The sequence below is a fragment of the Euprymna scolopes genome, chromosome 46 (assembly GCF_053919585.1).
Source record: "Euprymna scolopes isolate OS-2025 chromosome 46, ASM5391958v1, whole genome shotgun sequence".
NCBI lineage: Eukaryota > Metazoa > Mollusca > Cephalopoda > Sepiida > Sepiolidae > Euprymna > Euprymna scolopes.
In genome coordinates, this window is record NC_136527.1 from 59,816,513 (window position 1) to 59,841,245 (window position 24,733).

General features: G+C 24.0%; 1 long non-coding RNA gene across 1 annotated transcript in view; it reads left to right on the top strand.

Annotated features, from left to right (window-relative positions):
- Nucleotides 1-20,732, top strand: part of LOC145270232 (uncharacterized) — a 42,621-nt gene extending 21,889 nt beyond the window's left edge. The window contains exon 2 of the long non-coding RNA XR_013865317.1: nt 20,455-20,732. This is a non-coding gene — a long non-coding RNA (uncharacterized LOC145270232). The remainder of the gene's footprint in view (nt 1-20,454) is intronic.
- Nucleotides 20,733-24,733: the final 4,001 nt, after the last annotated feature.

The window sequence follows — 24,733 nt, forward strand, 5'->3', positions numbered from 1 at the left end:
ATCAAAATGTACTTATTACAATACATATCAAAATGTACTAATTACAATACATATCAAAATGTACTAATTGCAATACATATCAAAATGTACTAATTACAATACATATCAAAATGTACTAATTGCCATACATATCAAAATCTACTAATTGCAATGTACTAATTACAATACATATCAAAATGTACTAATTGCAATACATATCAAAATGTACTAATTGCAATGTACTAATTGCAATACATATCAAAATGTACTAATTGCAATACGTATCAACATGTACTAATTGCAATACATATCAAAATGTACTAATTACAATACATATCAAAATGTGTTAATTGCAATACATATCAAAATGTACTAATTACAATACATATCAAAATGTACTAATTGCAATGTACTAATTACAATACATATCAAAATGTACTAATTGCAATACATATCAAAATGTACCAATTACAATACATATCAAAATGTACTAATTGCAATACATATCAAAATGTACTAATTGCAATACATATAAAAATGTACTAATTTCAATGTACTAATTACAATACATATCAAAATGTACTAATTCCAATACATATCAAAATGTACTAATTACAATACATATCAAAATGTACTAATTGCAATACATATCAAAATGTACTTATTGCAATATATATCAAAATGTACTAATTACAATACATATTAACATGCACTAATTGCAATACATATCAAAATGTACTAATTGCAATACATATAAAAATGTACTAATTACAATACATATCAAAATGTACTTATTACAATACATATCAAAATGTACTAATTACAATACATATCAAAATGCACTAATTGCAATACATATCAAAATGTACTAATTGCAATGTACTTATTACAATACATATCAAAATGTACTTATTACAATACATATCAAAATGTACTAATTGCAATACATATCAAAATGTACTAATTGCAATACATATCAAAATGTACTTATTACAATACATATCAAAATGTACTAATTACAATACATATCAAAATGCACTAATTGCAATACATATCAAAATGTACTAATTGCAATGTACTTATTACAATACATATCAAAATGTACTTATTACAATACATATCAAAATGTACTAATTGCAATACATATCAAAATGTACTTATTACAATACATATCAAAATGTACTAATTGAAATACATATCAAAATGTACTAATTACAGTACATATCAAAATGTACTTATTACAATACATATCAAAATGTACTAATTGCAATGTACTAATTGCAATACATATCAAAATGTACTAATTGCAATACATATCAAAATGTACAAATTACAATACATATCAAAATGTACTAATTACAATACATATCAAAATGTACTTATTACAATACATATCAAAATGTGCTAATTGCAATACATATCAAAATGTACTAATTACAATACATATCAAAATGTACTAATTGCAATGTACTAATTACAATACATATCAAAATGTACTAATTGCAATACATATCAAAATGTACTAATTACAATACATATCAAAATGTACTAATTGCAATACATATCAAAATGTACTAATTGCAATACATATAAAAATGTACTAATTGCAATGTACTCATTACAATACATATCAAAATGTACTAATTGCAATACATATCAAAATGTACTAATTACAATACATATCAAAATGTACTTATTACAATACATATCAAAATGTACTAATTGCAATACATATCAAAATGTACTAATTGCAATACATATCAAAATGTACTTATTACAATACATATCAAAATGTACTAATTACAATACATATCAAAATGTACTAATTACAATACATATCAAAATGTTCTTATTACAATACATATCAAAATGTACTAATTGCAATGTACTAATTACAATACATATCAAAATGTACTAATTGCAATGTTCTAATTACAATACATATCAAAATGTACTAATTACAATACATATCAAAATGTACTAATTGCAATACATATCAAAATGTACTAATTGCAATACATATCAAAATGTACTAATTACAATACATATCAAAATGTACCTATAACAATGTACTTATTACAATATATATCAAAATGTACTAATTGAAATGTACTAATTACAATACATATCAAAATATACTAATTGCAATGTACTAATTGCAATACATATCAAAATGTACTTATTACAATACATATCAAAATGTACTAATTACAATACATATCAAAATGTACTAATTGCAATACATATCAAAATGTACTAATTACAATACATATCAAAATGTACTAATTGCCATACATATCAAAATCTACTAATTGCAATGTACTAATTACAATACATATCAAAATGTACTAATTGCAATACATATCAAAATGTACTAATTGCAATGTACTAATTGCAATACATATCAAAATGTACTAATTGCAATACGTATCAACATGTACTAATTGCAATACATATCAAAATGTACTAATTACAATACATATCAAAATGTGTTAATTGCAATACATATCAAAATGTACTAATTACAATACATATCAAAATGTACTAATTGCAATGTACTAATTACAATACATATCAAAATGTACTAATTGCAATACATATCAAAATGTACCAATTACAATACATATCAAAATGTACTAATTGCAATACATATCAAAATGTACTAATTGCAATACATATAAAAATGTACTAATTTCAATGTACTAATTACAATACATATCAAAATGTACTAATTGCAATACATATCAAAATGTACTAATTACAATACATATCAAAATGTACTAATTGCAATACATATCAAAATGTACTTATTGCAATATATATCAAAATGTACTAATTACAATACATATTAACATGCACTAATTGCAATACATATCAAAATGTACTAATTGCAATACATATAAAAATGTACTAATTACAATACATATCAAAATGTACTTATTACAATACATATCAAAATGTACTAATTACAATACATATCAAAATGCACTAATTGCAATACATATCAAAATGTACTAATTGCAATGTACTTATTACAATACATATCAAAATGTACTTATTACAATACATATCAAAATGTACTAATTGCAATACATATCAAAATGTACTAATTGCAATACATATCAAAATGTACTTATTACAATACATATCAAAATGTACTAATTACAATACATATCAAAATGCACTAATTGCAATACATATCAAAATGTACTAATTGCAATGTACTTATTACAATACATATCAAAATGTACTTATTACAATACATATCAAAATGTACTAATTGCAATACATATCAAAATGTACTTATTACAATACATATCAAAATGTACTAATTGAAATACATATCAAAATGTACTAATTACAGTACATATCAAAATGTACTTATTACAATACATATCAAAATGTACTAATTGCAATGTACTAATTGCAATACATATAAAAATGTACTAATTGCAATACATATCAAAATGTACAAATTACAATACATATCAAAATGTACTAATTACAATACATATCAAAATGTACTTATTACAATACATATCAAAATGTGCTAATTGCAATACATATCAAAATGTACTAATTACAATACATATCAAAATGTACTAATTGCAATGTACTAATTACAATACATATCAAAATGTACTAATTGCAATACATATCAAAATGTACTAATTACAATACATATTAAAATGTACTAATTGCAATACATATCAAAATGTACTAATTGCAATACATATAAAAATGTACTAATTGCAATGTACTCATTACAATACATATCAAAATGTACTAATTGCAATACATATCAAAATGTACTAATTACAATACATATCAAAATGTACTTATTACAATACATATCAAAATGTACTAATTGCAATACATATCAAAATGTACTAATTGCAATACATATCAAAATGTACTTATTACAATACATATCAAAATGTACTAATTACAATACATATCAAAATGTACTAATTACAATACATATCAAAATGTACTTATTACAATACATATCAAAATGTACTAATTGCAATGTACTAATTACAATACATATCAAAATGTACTAATTGCAATGTTCTAATTACAATACATATCAAAATGTACTAATTACAATACATATCAAAATGTACTAATTGCAATACATATCAAAATGTACTAATTGCAATACATATCAAAATGTACTAATTACAATACATATCAAAATGTACCTATAACAATGTACTTATTACAATATATATCAAAATGTACTAATTGAAATGTACTAATTACAATACATATCAAAATATACTAATTGCAATGTACTAATTGCAATACATATCAAAATGTACTTATTACAATACATATCAAAATGTACTAATTACAATACATATCAAAATGTACTAATTGCAATACATATCAAAATGTACTAATTACAATACATATCAAAATGTACTAATTGCCATACATATCAAAATCTACTAATTGCAATGTACTAATTACAATACATATCAAAATGTACTAATTGCAATACATATCAAAATGTACTAATTGCAATGTACTAATTGCAATACATATCAAAATGTACTAATTGCAATACGTATCAACATGTACTAATTGCAATACATATCAAAATGTACTAATTACAATACATATCAAAATGTGTTAATTGCAATACATATCAAAATGTACTAATTACAATACATATCAAAATGTACTAATTGCAATGTACTAATTACAATACATATCAAAATGTACTAATTGCAATACATATCAAAATGTACCAATTACAATACATATCAAAATGTACTAATTGCAATACATATCAAAATGTACTAATTGCAATACATATAAAAATGTACTAATTTCAATGTACTAATTACAATACATATCAAAATGTACTAATTGCAATACATATCAAAATGTACTAATTACAATACATATCAAAATGTACTAATTGCAATACATATCAAAATGTACTTATTGCAATATATATCAAAATGTACTAATTACAATACATATTAACATGCACTAATTGCAATACATATCAAAATGTACTAATTGCAATACATATAAAAATGTACTAATTACAATACATATCAAAATGTACTTATTACAATACATATCAAAATGTACTAATTACAATACATATCAAAATGCACTAATTGCAATACATATCAAAATGTACTAATTGCAATGTACTTATTACAATACATATCAAAATGTACTTATTACAATACATATCAAAATGTACTAATTGCAATACATATCAAAATGTACTAATTGCAATACATATCAAAATGTACTTATTACAATACATATCAAAATGTACTAATTACAATACATATCAAAATGCACTAATTGCAATACATATCAAAATGTACTAATTGCAATGTACTTATTACAATACATATCAAAATGTACTTATTACAATACATATCAAAATGTACTAATTGCAATACATATCAAAATGTACTTATTACAATACATATCAAAATGTACTAATTGAAATACATATCAAAATGTACTAATTACAGTACATATCAAAATGTACTTATTACAATACATATCAAAATGTACTAATTGCAATGTACTAATTGCAATACATATCAAAATGTACTAATTGCAATACATATCAAAATGTACAAATTACAATACATATCAAAATGTACTAATTACAATACATATCAAAATGTACTTATTACAATACATATCAAAATGTGCTAATTGCAATACATATCAAAATGTACTAATTACAATACATATCAAAATGTACTAATTGCAATGTACTAATTACAATACATATCAAAATGTACTAATTGCAATACATATCAAAATGTACTAATTACAATACATATCAAAATGTACTAATTGCAATACATATCAAAATGTACTAATTGCAATACATATAAAAATGTAATTATTGCAATGTACTCATTACAATACATATCAAAATGTACTAATTGCAATACATATCAAAATGTACTAATTACAATACATATCAAAATGTACTAATTGCAATACATATCAAAATGTACTAATTGCAATATATATCAAAATGTACTAATAGCAATACATATCAAAATTTACTAATTACAATACATATCAAAATATACTAATTACAATACATATTAAAATGCACTAATTGCAATACATATCAAAATGTACTAATTGCAATACATATAAAAATGTACTAATTACAATACATATCAAAATGTACTTATTACAATACATATCAAAATGTACTAATTACAATACATATCAAAATGCACTAATTGCAATACATATAAAAATGTACTAATTGCAATGTACTTATTACAAGACATATCAAAATGTACTTATTACAATACATATCAAAATGTACTAATTGCAATACATATCAAAATGTACTAATTGCAATACATATCAAAATGTACTTATTACAATACATATCAAAATGTACTAATTGCAATACATATCAAAATGTACTAATTACAGTACATATCAAAATGTACTTATTACAATACATATCAAAATGTACTAATTGCAATGTACTAATTGCAATACATATCAAAATGTACTAATTGCAATACATATCAAAATGAACTAATTACAATACATATCAAAATGTACTAATTACAATACATATCAAAATGTACTTATTACAATACATATCAAAATGTACTAATTGCAATGTACTAATTACAATACATATCAAAATGTACTAATTGCAATGTACTAATTACAATACATATCAAAATGTACTTATTACAATACATATCAAAATGTACTAATTGCAATGTACTAATTACAATACATATCAAAATGTACTAATTGCAATGTACTAATTACAATACATATCAAAATGTACTAATTACAATACATATCAAAATGTACCTATTACAATGTACTTATTACAATACATATCAAAATGTACTAATTGAAATGTACTAATTACAATACATATCAAAATATACTAATTGCAATGTACTAATTGCAATACATATCAAAATGTACTTATTACAATACATATCAAAATGTACTAATTACAATACATATCAAAATGTACTAATTGCAATACATATCAAAATGTACTAATTACAATACATATCAAAATGTACTAATTGCAATACATATCAAAATGTACTAATTACAATACATATCAAAATGTACTTATTACAATACATATCAAAATGTACTAATTACAATACATATCAAAATGTACTAATTGCAATACATATCAAAATGTACTAATTACAATACATATCAAAATGTACTAATTGCAATACATATCAAAATGTACTAATTACAATACAAATAAAAATGTACTAATTGCCATACATATCAAAATCTACTAATTGCAATGTACTAATTACAATACATATCAAAATGTACTAATTGCAATACGTATCAAAATGTACTAATTGCAATGTACTAATTGCAATACATATCAAAATGTACTAATTGCAATACGTATCAACATGTACTAATTGCAATACATATCAAAATGTACTAATTACAATACATATCAAAATGTGTTAATTTCAATACATATCAAAATGTACTAATTACAATACATATCAAAATGTACTAATTGCAATACATATCAAAATGTACTAATTGCAATACATATAAAAATGTACTAATTGCAATGTACTAATTACAATACATATCAAAATGTACTAATTGCAATACATATCAAAATGTACTAATTACAATACATATCAAAATTTACTAATTGCAATACATATCAAAATGTACTAATTGCTATATATATCAAAATGTACTAATAGCAATACATATCAAAATATACTAATTACAATACATATCAAAATATACTAATTACAATACATATTAAAATGCACTAATTGCAATACATATCAAAATGTACTAATTGCAATACATATAAAAATGTACTAATTACAATACATATCAAAATGTACTTATTACAATACATATCAAAATGTACTAATTACAATACATATCAAAATGCACTAATTGCAATACATATCAAAATGTACTAATTGCAATGTACTTATTACAATACATATCAAAATGTACTTATTACAATACATATCAAAATATACTAATTGCAATACATATCAAAATGTACTAATTGCAATACATATCAAAATGTACTTATTACAATACATATCAAAATGTACTAATTACAATACATATCAAAATGTACTAATTACAATACATATCAAAATGTACTTATTACAATACATATCAAAATGTACTAATTGCAATGTACTAATTACAATACATATCAAAATGTACTAATTGCAATGTTCTAATTACAATACATATCAAAATGTACTAATTACAATACATATCAAAATGTACTAATTGCAATACATATCAAAATGTACTAATTGCAATACATATCAAAATGTACTAATTACAATACATATCAAAATGTACCTATAACAATGTACTTATTACAATACATATGAAAATGTACTAATTGAAATGTACTAATTACAATACATATCAAAATATACTAATTGCAATGTACTAATTGCAATACATATCAAAATGTACTTATTACAATACATATCAAAATGTACTAATTACAATACATATCAAAATGTACTAATTGCAATACATATCAAAATGTACTAATTACAATACATATCAAAATGTACTAATTGCCATACATATCAAAATCTACTAATTGCAATGTACTAATTACAATACATATCAAAATGTACTAATTGCAATACATATCAAAATGTACTAATTGCAATGTACTAATTGCAATACATATCAAAATGTACTAATTGCAATACGTATCAACATGTACTAATTGCAATACATATCAAAATGTACTAATTACAATACATATCAAAATGTGTTAATTGCAATACATATCAAAATGTACTAATTACAATACATATCAAAATGTACTAATTGCAATGTACTAATTACAATACATATCAAAATGTACTAATTGCAATACATATCAAAATGTACCAATTACAATACATATCAAAATGTACTAATTGCAATACATATCAAAATGTACTAATTGCAATACATATAAAAATGTACTAATTTCAATGTACTAATTACAATACATATCAAAATGTACTAATTGCAATACATATCAAAATGTACTAATTACAATACATATCAAAATGTACTAATTACAATACATATCAAAATGTACTTATTGCAATATATATCAAAATGTACTAATTACAATACATATTAACATGCACTAATTGCAATACATATCAAAATGTACTAATTGCAATACATATAAAAATGTACTAATTACAATACATATCAAAATGTACTTATTACAATACATATCAAAATGTACTAATTACAATACATATCAAAATGCACTAATTGCAATACATATCAAAATGTACTAATTGCAATGTACTTATTACAATACATATCAAAATGTACTTATTACAATACATATCAAAATGTACTAATTGCAATACATATCAAAATGTACTAATTGCAATACATATCAAAATGTACTTATTACAATACATATCAAAATGTACTAATTACAATACATATCAAAATGCACTAATTGCAATACATATCAAAATGTACTAATTGCAATGTACTTATTACAATACATATCAAAATGTACTTATTACAATACATATCAAAATGTACTAATTGCAATACATATCAAAATGTACTTATTACAATACATATCAAAATGTACTAATTGAAATACATATCAAAATGTACTAATTACAGTACATATCAAAATGTACTTATTACAATACATATCAAAATGTACTAATTGCAATGTACTAATTGCAATACATATCAAAATGTACTAATTGCAATACATATCAAAATGTACAAATTACAATACATATCAAAATGTACTAATTACAATACATATCAAAATGTACTTATTACAATACATATCAAAATGTACTAATTGCAATGTACTAATTACAATACATATCAAAATGTACTAATTGCAATGTACTAATTACAATACATATCAAAATGTACTAATTACAGTACATATCAAAATGTACTTATTACAATACATATCAAAATGTACTAATTGCAATGTACTAATTGCAATACATATCAAAATGTACTAATTGCAATACATATCAAAATGTACAAATTACAATACATATCAAAATGTACTAATTACAATACATATCAAAATGTACTAATTGTAATACATATCAAAATGTACTAATTGCAATACTTGTCAAAATGTACTTATAGCAATACATATCAAAATGTACTAATTGCAATACATATAAAAATGTACTAATTGCAATACATATCAAAATGTACTAATGTCAATACATATCAAAATGTACTAATTACAATACGAATCGAAATGTACTAATTGCAATACATATCAAAATGAACTAATTACAATACATATAAAATGTACTAATTGCAATACATATCAAAATGTACTAATTACAATACAAATCAAAATGTACTAATTGCAATACATCTCAAACTGTACTAATTGCAATGTACTAATTACAATACATATCAAAATGTACTAATTGCAATACATCTCAAACTGTACTAATTGCAATGTACTAATTACAATACATATGAAAATGTACTAATTGCAATACATATCAAAATGTACTAATTGCAATGTACTAATTACAATACATATCAAAATGTACTAATTGCAATGTACTAATTGCAATAAATATCAAAATATACTAATTACAATACATATCAAAATGTACTAATTGCAATACATATCAAAATGTACTAATTACAATACATATCAAAATGTACTAATAGCAATGTACTAATTGCAATACATATCAAAATGTACTAATTGCAATACATATCAAAATGTACTAATTACAATACATATCAAAATGTACTAATTGCAATACATATCAAAATGAACTAATTACAATACATATCAAAATATACTAATTACAATACATATCAAAATGTACTAATTGCAATACATATCAAAATTTACTAATTACAATACATATCAAAATGTACTAATTGCAATGTACTAATTGCAATACATATCAAAATGTACTAATAGCAATACATATCAAAATGTACTAATTACAATACATATCAAAATATACTAATTACAATACATATCAAAATGCACTATTTGCAATACATATCAAAATGTACTAATTGCAATACATATCAAAATGTACTAATTGCAATGTACTAATTGCAATACATATCAAAATGTACTTCTTACAATAGATATCAAAATGTACTTATTACAATACATATCAAAATGTACTTATTACAATATATATCAAAATGTACTTATTACAATACATATCAAAATGTACTAATTGCAATATATCAAAATGTACTAATTGCAATGTACTAATTACAATACATATCAAAATGTACTAATTGCAATATATATAAAAATGTACTAATTGCAATGTACTAATTTCAATACATATCAAAATGTACTAATTGCAATACATATCAAAATGAACTTATTACAATACATATCAAAATGTACTAATTGCAATACATATCAAAATGTACTTATTACAGTACATATCAAAATGTACTAATTGCAATATATATCAAAATGTACTAATTGCAATGTACTAATTACAATACATGTCAAATTGTACTAATTGCAGTACATATCAAAATGTACTTATTGCAATACATATCAAAATGTACTAATTGCAATACATATCAAAATGTACTAATTGCAGTACATATCAAAATGTACTAATTGCAATACATATCAAAATATACTAATTACAATACATATCAAAATGTACTAATTGCAGTACATATCAAAATGTACTAATTGCAATACATATCAAAATGCACTAATTGCAGTACATATCAAAATGTACTAATTGCAATACATATCAAAATGTACTAATTACAATACATATCAATATGTACTAATTGCAATACATATCAAAATGTAGTAATTGCAATACATATCAAAATATACTAATTGCAATACATATCAAAATGTACTAATTGCAATACATATCAAAATGTACTAATTACAATACATATCAAAATGAACTAATTACAATACATATCAAAATGAACTAATTACAATACATATCAAAATATACTAATTACAATACATATCAAAATGTACTAATTGCAATACATATCAAAATTTACTAATTACAATACATATCAAAATGTACTAATTGCAATGTACTAATTGCAATACATATCAGAATGTACTAATTGTAATACATATCAAAATGTACTAATTGCAATACTTATCAAAATGTACTAATAGCAATACATATCAAAATGTACTAATTGCAATACATATAAAAATGTACTAATTGCAATACATATCAAAATGTACTAATTGCAATACATATCAAAATGTACTAATTACAATACGAATCGAAATGTACTAATTGCAATACATATCAAAATGTACTAATTACAATACATATCAAAATGTACTAATTGCAATACATATCAAAATGTACTAATTACAATACAAATCAAAATGTACTAATTGCAATACATATCAAAATGTACTAATTGCAATGTACTAAGTACAATACATATCAAAATGTACTAATTGCAATACATATCAAACTGTACTAATTGCAATGTACTAATTACAATACATATGAAAATGTACTAATTGCAATACATATCAAAATGTACTAATTGCAATGTACTAATTACAATACATATCAAAATGTACTAATTGCAATGTACTAATTGCAATACATATCAAAATATACTAATTACAATACATATCAAAATGTACTAATTGCAATACATATCAAAATGTACTAATTACAATACATATCAAAATGTACTAATATCAAAATGTACTAATTGCAATACATATCAAAATGTACTAATTGCAATACATATCAAAATGTACTAATTACAATACATATCAAAATGTACTAATTGCAATACATATCAAAATGAACTAATTACAATACATATCAAAATATACTAATTACAATGCATATCAAAATGCACTATTTGCAATACATATCAAAATGTACTAATTGCAATACATATCAAAATGTACTAATTGCAATGTACTAATTGTAATACATATCAAAATGTACTTATTACAATACATATCAAAATGTACTTATTACAATACATATCAAAATGTACTTATTGCAATATATCAAAATGTACTAATTGCAATGTACTAATTACAATACATATCAAAATGTACTAATTACAATACATATCAAAATGTACTAATTACAATACATATCAAAATGTACTAATAGCAATGTACTAATTGCAATACATATCAAAATGTACTAATTGCAATACATATAAAATTTACTAATTACAATACATATCAAAATGTACTAATGGCAATGTACTAATTGCAATACATATCAAAATGTACTAATAGCAATACATATCAAAATGTACTAATTACAATACATATCAAAATATACTAATTACAATACATATCAAAATGCACTATTTGCAATACATATCAAAATGTACTAATTGCAATACATATCAAAATGTACTAATTGCAATGTACTAATTGCAATACATATCAAAATGTACTTATTACAATACATATCAAAATGTACTTATTACAATACATATCAAAATGTACTTATTGCAATATATCAAAATGTACTAATTGCAATGTACTAATTACAATACATATCAAAATGTACTAATTGCAATATATATAAAAATGTACTAATTGCAATGTACTAATTTCAATACATATCAAAATGTACTAATTGCAATACATATCAAAATGAACTTATTACAATACATATCAAAATGTACTAATTGCAATACATATCAAAATGTACTTATTACAGTACATATCAAAATGTACTAATTGCAATATATATCAAAATGTACTAATTGCAATGTACTAATTACAATACATGTCAAATTGTACTAATTGCAGTACATATCAAAATGTACTAATTGCAATACATATCAAAATGTACTAATTGCAATACATATCAAAATGTACTAATTGCAGTACATATCAAAATGTACTAATTGCAATACATATCAAAATATACTAATTACAATACATATCAAAATGTACTAATTGCAGTACATATCAAAATGTACTAATTGCAATACATATCAAAATGCACTAATGCCAGTACATATCAAAATGTACTAATTGCAATACATATCAAAATGTACTAATTACAATACATATCAAAATGTACTAATTGCAATACATATCAAAATGTACTAATTGCAATACATATCAAAATATACTAATTGCAATACATATCAAAATGTACTAATTGCAATACATATCAAAACATACTAATTGCAATACATATCAAAATGTACTAATTGCAATACATATCAAAATGTACTAATTACAATACATATCAAAATGAACTAATTACAATACATATCAAAATGAACTAATTACAATACATATCAAAATATAATAATTACAATACATATCAAAATGTACTAATTGCAATACATATCAAAATGTACTAATTACAATACATATCAAAATGTACTAATTGCAATGTACTAATTGCAATACATATCAAAATGTACTAATTGTAATACATATCAAAATGTACTAATTGCAATACTTATCAAAATGTACTAATTGCAATACATATCAAAATGTACTAATTGCAATACATATAAAAATGTACTAATTGCAATGTACTAATTGCAATACATATCAAAATGTACTAATTGTAATACATATCAAAATGTACTAATTGCAATACTTATCAAAATGTACTAATTGCAATACATATCAAAATGTACTAATTGCAATACATATCAAAATGTACTAATTACAATACATATCAAAATGAACTAATTACAATACATATCAAAATGAACTAATTACAATACATATCAAAATATACTAATTGCAATACATATCAAAATGTACTAATTGCAATACATATCAAAATTTTCTAATTACAATACATATCAAAATGTACTAATTGCAATGTACTAATTGCAATACATATCAAAATGTACTAATTGTAATACATATCAAAATGTACTAATTGCAATACTTATCAAAATGTACTAATTGCAATACATATCAAAATGTACTAATTGCAATACATATCAAAATGTACTAATTGCAATACATATCAAAATGTACTAATTACAATACGAATCGAAATGTACTAATTGCAATACATATCAAAATGTACTAATTACAATACATATCAAAATGTACTAATTGCAATACATATCAAAATGTACTAATTACAATACAAATCAAAATGTACTAATTGCAATACATATCAAAATGTACTAATTGCAATGTACTAATTACAATACATATCAAAATGTACTAATTGCAATGTACTAATTGCAATACATATCAAAATATACTAATTACAATACATATCAAAATGTACTAATAGCAATACATATCAAAATGTACTAATTACAATACATATCAAAATGTACTAATAGCAATGTACTAATTGCAATACATATCAAAATGTACTAATTACAATACATATCAAAATGTACTAATTGCAATACATATCAAAATGTACTAATTGCAATGTACTAATTACAATACATATGGAAATGTACTAATTGCAATACATATCAAAATTTACTAATTGCAATGTACTAATTACAATACATATGAAAATGTACTAATTGCAATACATATCAAAATGTACTAATTGCAATGTACTAATTACAATACATATCAAAATGTACTAATTGCAATGTACTAATTGCAATACATATCAAAATATACTAATTACAATACATATCAAAATGTACTAATAGCAATACATATCAAAATGTACTAATTACAATACATATCAAAATGTACTAATAGCAATGTACTAATTGCAATACATATCAAAATGTACTAATTACAATACATATCAAAATGTACTAATTGCAATACATATCAAAATGTACTAATTGCAATGTACTAATTACAATACATATCAAAATGTACTAATTACAATACATATCAAAATGTACCTATTACAATGTACTTATTACAATACATATCAAAATGTACTAATTGCAATACATATCAAAATGTACTAATTGCAATGTACTAATTACAATACATATCAAAATGTACTAATTGTAATACATATCAAAATGTACTAATTGCAATACTTGTCAAAATGTACTTATAGCAATACATATCAAAATGTACTAATTGCAATACATATAAAAATGTACTAATTGCAATACATATCAAAATGTACTAATGTCAATACATATCAAAATGTACTAATTACAATACGAATCGAAATGTACTAATTGCAATACATATCAAAATGTACTAATTACAATACATATAAAATGTACTAATTGCAATACATATCAAAATGTACTAATTACAATACAAATCAAAATGTACTAATTGCAATACATCTCAAACTGTACTAATTGCAATGTACTAATTACAATACATATCAAAATGTACTAATTGCAATACATCTCAAACTGTACTAATTGCAATGTACTAATTACAATACATATGAAAATGTACTAATTGCAATACATATCAAAATGTACTAATTGCAATGTACTAATTACAATACATATCAAAATGTACTAATTGCAATGTACTAATTGCAATAAATATCAAAATATACTAATTACAATACATATCAAAATGTACTAATTGCAATACATATCAAAATGTACTAATTACAATACATATCAAAATGTACTAATAGCAATGTACTAATTGCAATACATATCAAAATGTACTAATTGCAATACATATCAAAATGTACTAATTACAATACATATCAAAATGTACTAATTGCAATACATATCAAAATGAACTAATTACAATACATATCAAAATATACTAATTACAATACATATCAAAATGTACTAATTGCAATACATATCAAAATTTACTAATTACAATACATATCAAAATGTACTAATTGCAATGTACTAATTGCAATACATATCAAAATGTACTAATAGCAATACATATCAAAATGTACTAATTACAATACATATCAAAATATACTAATTACAATACATATCAAAATGCACTATTTGCAATACATATCAAAATGTACTAATTGCAATACATATCAAAATGTACTAATTGCAATGTACTAATTGCAATACATATCAAAATGTACTTCTTACAATAGATATCAAAATGTACTTATTACAATACATATCAAAATGTACTTATTACAATATATATCAAAATGTACTTATTACAATACATATCAAAATGTACTAATTGCAATATATCAAAATGTACTAATTGCAATGTACTAATTACAATACATATCAAAATGTACTAATTGCAATATATATCAAAATGTACTAATTGCAATGTACTAATTTCAATACATATCAAAATGTACTAATTGCAATACATATCAAAATTAACTTATTACAATACATATCAAAATGTACTAATTGCAATACATATCAAAATGTACTTATTACAGTACATATCAAAATGTACTAATTGCAATATATATCAAAATGTACTAATTGCAATGTACTAATTACAATACATGTCAAATTGTACTAATTGCAGTACATATCAAAATGTACTAATTGCAATACATATCAAAATGTACTAATTGCAATACATATCAAAATGTACTAATTGCAGTACATATCAAAATGTACTAATTGCAATACATATCAAAATATACTAATTACAATACATATCAAAATGTACTAATTGCAGTACATATCAAAATTTACTAATTGCAATACATATCAAAATGCACTAATTGCAGTACATATCAAAATGTACTAATTGCAATACATATCAAAATGTACTAATTACAATACATATCAAAATGTACTAATTGCAATACATATCAAAATGTAGTAATTGCAATACATATCAAAATATACTAATTGCAATACATATCAAAATGTACTAATTGCAATACATATCAAAATGTACTAATTACAATACATATCAAAATGAACTAATTACAATACATATCAAAATGAACTAATTACAATACATATCAAAATATACTAATTACAATACATATCAAAATGTACTAATTGCAATACATATCAAAATTTACTAATTACAATACATATCAAAATGTACTAATTGCAATGTACTAATTGCAATACATATCAGAATGTACTAATTGTAATACATATCAAAATGTACTAATTGCAATACTTATCAAAATGTACTAATAGCAATACATATCAAAATGTACTAATTGCAATACATATCAAAATGTACTAATTACAATACGAATCGAAATGTACTAATTGCAATACATATCAAAATGTACTAATTACAATACATATCAAAATGTACTAATTGCAATACATATCAAAATGTACTAATTACAATACAAATCAAAATGTACTAATTGCAATACATATCAAAATGTACTAATTGCAATGTACTAAGTACAATACATATCAAAATGTACTAATTGCACTACATATCAAACTCTACTAATTGCAATGTACTAATTACAATACATATGAAAATGTACTAATTGCAATACATATCAAAATGTACTAATTGCAATGTACTAATTACAATACATATCAAAATGTACTAATTGCAATGTACTAATTGCAATACATATCAAAATATACTAATTGCAATACATATCAAAATGTACTAATTGCAATACATATCAAAACATACTAATTGCAATACATATCAAAATGTACTAATTGCAATACATATCAAAATGTACTAATTACAATACATATCAAAATGAACTAATTACAATACATATCAAAATGAACTAATTACAATACATATCAAAATATAATAATTACAATACATATCAAAATGTACTAATTGCAATACATATCAAAATTTACTAATTACAATACATATCAAAATGTACTAATTGCAATGTACTAATTGCAATACATATCAAAATGTACTAATTGTAATACATATCAAAATGTACTAATTGCAATACTTATCAAAATGTACTAATTGCAATACATATCAAAATGTACTAATTGCAATACATATAAAAATGTACTAATTGCAATGTACTAATTGCAATACATATCAAAATGTACTAATTGTAATACATATCAAAATGTACTAATTGCAATACTTATCAAAATGTACTAATTGCAATACATATCAAAATGTACTAATTGCAATACATATCAAAATGTACTAATTACAATACATATCAAAATGAACTAATTACAATACATATCAAAATGAACTAATTACAATACATATCAAAATATACTAATTGCAATACATATCAAAATGTACTAATTGCAATACATATCAAAATTTACTAATTACAATACATATCAAAATGTACTAATTGCAATGTACTAATTGCAATACATATCAAAATGTACTAATTGTAATACATATCAAAATGTACTAATTGCAATACTTATCAAAATGTACTAATTGCAATACATATCAAAATGTACTAATTGCAATACATATCAAAATGTACTAATTGCAATACATATCAAAATGTACTAATTGCAATACATATCAAAATGTACTAATTAAGATACATATCAAAATGAGGGGGAAAATTTGAGAAAACCTCCACAAGAGAACAAGACAAGATGTTTTTGGATAGTCAAATGAAGGATTTGTCAGATAACAGTTTGCATTCCATACATGAAGGATTTGTCAGAAGAAATGAAAAGATATGTAATCTATAAAACGTCGAGATTCAAGAATGATTCGACTCATGTGCGTGTTAAGCTGCTTATGGGAAAATCATGACGAAGAGATTCCATGTGAATGTGGAAAATTACGCAAATGTGAGCCATGTCATTTACTAACACTAAATTTAGAAAAAAATTGAAAAACTGTAAAATCATTTATTGCAGAGTATATATAAATGGAAAAGGGAAGTCATGTACTTTTATGGGAGGAACATGAAGCGTAAAACAGCTTAAAGAAACAGCACATATTCTGGGTGATGATAGTGTATATATATATGTGTGTGTGTGTGTCTGTGTGTGTCATCCACATACAGTACTGTTTCGCTGTATCAAAGCACATCTGTGTGGTTAGACAAGCAACTAACTCAAGCCAGGATCGAAACCTGACCACCTGTACAACAATGTTTAGTGTTTATGCATCCATATATTTTTACCCCGTCATCGCCAACAGCATGAAAGCATGCTACTCCCATGCACTACATAAAGGGTTCAATTCAGAATTCTGTACAGATTTTGGAGTTCAAGGGAAAGGTTCTCAACTGTTACAAAATTTCACCTGAATAAGATATGAGATAACATAGAAACGTTTTGAAAATAACACTCAAGATGAGAACAGTATTTCGAAGAATCTAAATAATATGAATAATCAATCCTCATCTCTAAAAAATAAAGAAACATAAAAAAAATTTAGTTAAATATTTACATTAAATTTGTAAAACAGTATTGCATAAAACTATACTTTTTGAATTTCATTAATAAATGTTTTGGATATTGTTAATAAAAATCAACATAATAATTTCAATGTTACTACATGTAATGTATTTTTTATTTATATTTTATCAAAAAATCAACAAAATAAAAGCAATTTTACTACATAAAATGTATTTTTTAAATTTATATTTTCAGACTTGCAACAATGAAAAGAAATCCATTAATAGATCGGAAGGACTATTCTTCATTGCTGATTTGAAAAAGTTTAAAATAAGATATTTCTTCATAAAAACTTTGAAATTAAAGCTGATAAAAGGTTCAGTAGTGCAGAGCCAATAAAAATCTCCCTTCTGTAGAAGCTTTCATTAAAATATTTTAGGACCGATATATATATATTTTGTAGAATAATATGCAATAAACATGAGAAAAAAATCACATTCTTGTGAAGTATGTGGTTCTTCTTTTGCACAGAGGTCACATTTGTTGAGTCATATTAAAACACATACGGGAGACAAACCACATAATTGTGAAGTATGTGGTTCATCTTTTGCACAGAAGTCAACTTTATTGAGTCATCTTAGAACACATACAGGAGACAAACCACATTCTTGTGTAGTATGTGGTTCTTCATTTGCACAGAAGACACATTTATTGCGTCATATGAAAACACATACGGGAGACAAACCCCATAATTGTGAAGTTTGTGGTTCTTCATTTGCACAGAAGTCAACTTTGTTGAATCATATGTCAACACATACAGGAGAGAAACCACATTCTTGTGAAGTATGTGGTTCTTCGTTTGTACAGAGGTCAACTTTGTTGAATCATATGCTGACACATACAGGAGAGAAACCACATTCTTGTGAAGTATGTGGTTTTTCTTTTGGACGGAAGTCAGATTTATTGCGTCATATGAAAATACATACAGGAGAAAAACAACATTGTTGTGAAGTATGTGGCTTCTCTTTTGCTGAAAAATCAAATTTATTTAGTCATATAAGAACACATACGGGAGAGAAACCACATTCTTGTGCAATATGTGGTTCTTCTTTTGCACAGAAATCAACTTTGTTGAATCATACAAAAATACATACTCGAGACAGATCACATTCTTGTGAAGTATGTGGTTCTTCTTTTTCAACTAAGTCACATTTTTTGCGTCATATGAAAACACATATGGGAGAGAAACTACGTTCTTGTGACGTATGTGATTCTTCTTTTGCAAAGAAATCACATTTTTTGCGTCATATGAAAACACACACAGGTGATAAACCACATTCTTGTGAAGTCTGTTGTGCTTCTTTTGCACTGAAGTCCAATTTGTCGCGTCACATGAAAACACATATGGGGGAGAAACCGCATTCTTGTAAAGTATGTGGTTTTTCTTTTGTACGGAATTCAGATTTGATGCGTCATATGAAAACACATATGATATACAAATCAAATTCTTGTGAAGTATGTTGTTCTTCTTTTGCACAGAAGTCAGATTTGTTGTATCATATGCATACACATACAGTAAATAACGACATGGTCTCTGAAAGAAATAAACATTATACCGGTTGTGATAGGAGCAACTGGCTTAATAAAAAAGAATCTTCATAAATACTTAGAAGCGATTCCTGGAAGACCAAGCTGTAATGAAATACAGATAGCAGCTATAAAGGGAACAGTATCTATTCTTAAAAGAGCCCTGGGATATAAATTTAAATCATAACAGAATCAAGTGTTAGCTCCAAAGTGATCTCTTAAGACTTACTGAAGTAAAATAAAAAAAAAGTAAACATACAGTAAAATGATGGTCATTCAAAATCCATACATCAAAATGGTATACCAGGATTCTGAAACAAGAGCCAGCAGAACTACCTCTTTCATGGAACCAAGACTCTGCAAGAAAACCAGTCTGCTATGATGATCACTAAAAAGTCTCAGAACAGGACAGAAATATAATTCTCACGATCAAAGTTTTCTTTGCAATTCTTCTAAGAAAATAAGTGATCTCAGCAATACCATGCATTTTGCATGAGCCATTTTACATCGAACTGCTACTATACAATGAAATATGGAATTTGTAAATATATCTAGTGGACGATCTGTAAAATGTTGAATATTGAATGCTGCAGCAAGTCCTGGGAACAACGGATGTGGCATCGACTATCGACTCCAATAAAAGTAAGGCTGCAGTCCTCTGTTGACATCATGCTTGCATTCTTTTTGACCATGATAATGTAGATGAGAGATTTCCTGGCAAAGTTTTCCTCAATTACAGGCGCTTATGCCTCATCTTTTTGGGAAATTAAATAAACCTATTAGAATCAAGAGAGGGAGGCAGATCAGCAAATACCCATTGCAAGATCTCCCTCTGATGCACATATAATGCACCTTTCGATTTTCACATCTTGAAGCCAGAAAATTGTTTTTGAAAGGAAAGCGTTTTCCAACTTATGCAGCTTGATTTATGAATTTCTGCAACTTCTACCAAAACCGTCTCCAGATATGCAAAACAAAACAATAACTATGTCAATTATGTTTCCCACCTGACTACAACTTGGATGTCTTAAAGTCCAACAAATTCCTGATAAACCGCCCCCTTAAGTAATCCAATTTATCAAATCTCCATTACTAACGATTACTTCGAGATTATCCCATTGATTACTGTACATGCAACAACTCTTATCCTTGAGTGGCCTCCAGGCCTTGATAAGTGGTGACTACATGTAAAAAAAATTGACCAGGGAATTACGTATTGATCGCCTGTCATAAAATTAATTTTATATTTTTAGCAGAAATTTTTCTAGGGACAATGTTTGCTTCCAAATCATACTATAAAGAACAACATCCGATTATCATTTTCTATTTTTTCAGCAGAATTAAAAACTTGTGTTTTTTTCAATGACCATTGCTTGATTACTTGAGGAAGAATACATTGTAAAGGAAATAAATTGCTTGATTACTTGAGGAAGAATACATTGTAAAGGAAATAAATTGCGTGATTAGTTGAGGAAGAATACATTGTAAAGGAAATAAATTGCTTGATTACTTGAGGAAGAATACATTGTAAAGGAAATAAATTGCGTGATTTGTTGAGGAAGAATACATTGTAAAGGAAATAAATTGCTTGATTACTTGAGCAAGAATACATTGTAAAGGAAATAAATTGCTTGATTACTTGAGGAAGAATACATTGTAAAGGAAATAAATTGCTTGATTACTTGAGGAAGAATACATTGTAAAGGAAATAAATTGCTTGATTAGTTGAGGAAGAATACATTGTAAAGGAAATAAATTGCTTGATTAGTTGAGGAAGAATACATTGTAAAGGAAATAAATTGCTTGATTACTTGAGGAAGAATACATTGTAAAGGAAATAAATTGCTTGATTAGTTGAGGAAGAATACATTGTAAAGGAAATAAATTGCTTGATTAGTTGAGGAAGAATACATTGTAAAGGAAATTAATTGCTTGATTAGTTGAGGAAGAATACATTGTAAAGGAAATAAATTGCTTGATTAGTTGAAGAATACATTGTAAAGGAAATAAATTGCTTGATTACTTGAGGAAGAATACATTGTAAAGGAAATAAATTGCGTGATTAGTTGAGGAAGAATACATTGTAAAGGAAATAAATTGCTTGATTACTTGAGGAAGAATACATTGTAAAGGAAATAAATTGCGTGATTAGTTGAGGAAGAATACATTGTAAAGGAAATAAATTGCTTGATTACTTGAGGAAGAATACATTGTAAAGGAAATAAATTGCGTGATTACTTGAGGAAGAATACATTGTAAAGGAAATAAATTGCTTGATTACTTGAGGAAGAATACATTGTAAAGGAAATAAATTGCGTGATTAGTTGAGGAAGAATACATTGTAAAGGAAATAAATTGCTTGATTACTTGAGGAAGAATACATTGTAAAGGAAATAAATTGCGTGATTAGTTGAGGAAGAATACATTGTAAAGGAAATAAATTGCTTGATTACTTGAGGAAGAATACATTGTAAAGGAAATAAATTGCTTGATTACTTGAGGAAGAATACATTGTAAAGGAAATAAATTGCTTGATTACTTGAGGAAGAATACATTGTAAAGGAAATAAATTGCTTGATTAGTTGAGGAAGAATACATTGTAAAGGAAATAAATTGCTTGATTACTTGAGGAAGAATACATTGTAAAGGAAATAAATTGCTTGATTACTTGAGGAAGAATACATTGTAAAGGAAATAAATTGCTTGATTACTTGAGGAAGAATACATTGTAAAGGAAATAAAATGCTTGATTAGTTGAGGAAGAATACATTGTAAAGGAAATAAATTGCTTGATTACTTGAGGAAGAATACATTGTAAAGGAAATAAATTGCTTGATTAGTTGAGGAAGAATACATTGTAAAGGAAATAAATTGCTTGATTACTTGAGGAAGAATACATTGTAAAGGAAATAAATTGCTTGATTACTTGAGGAAGAATACATTGTAA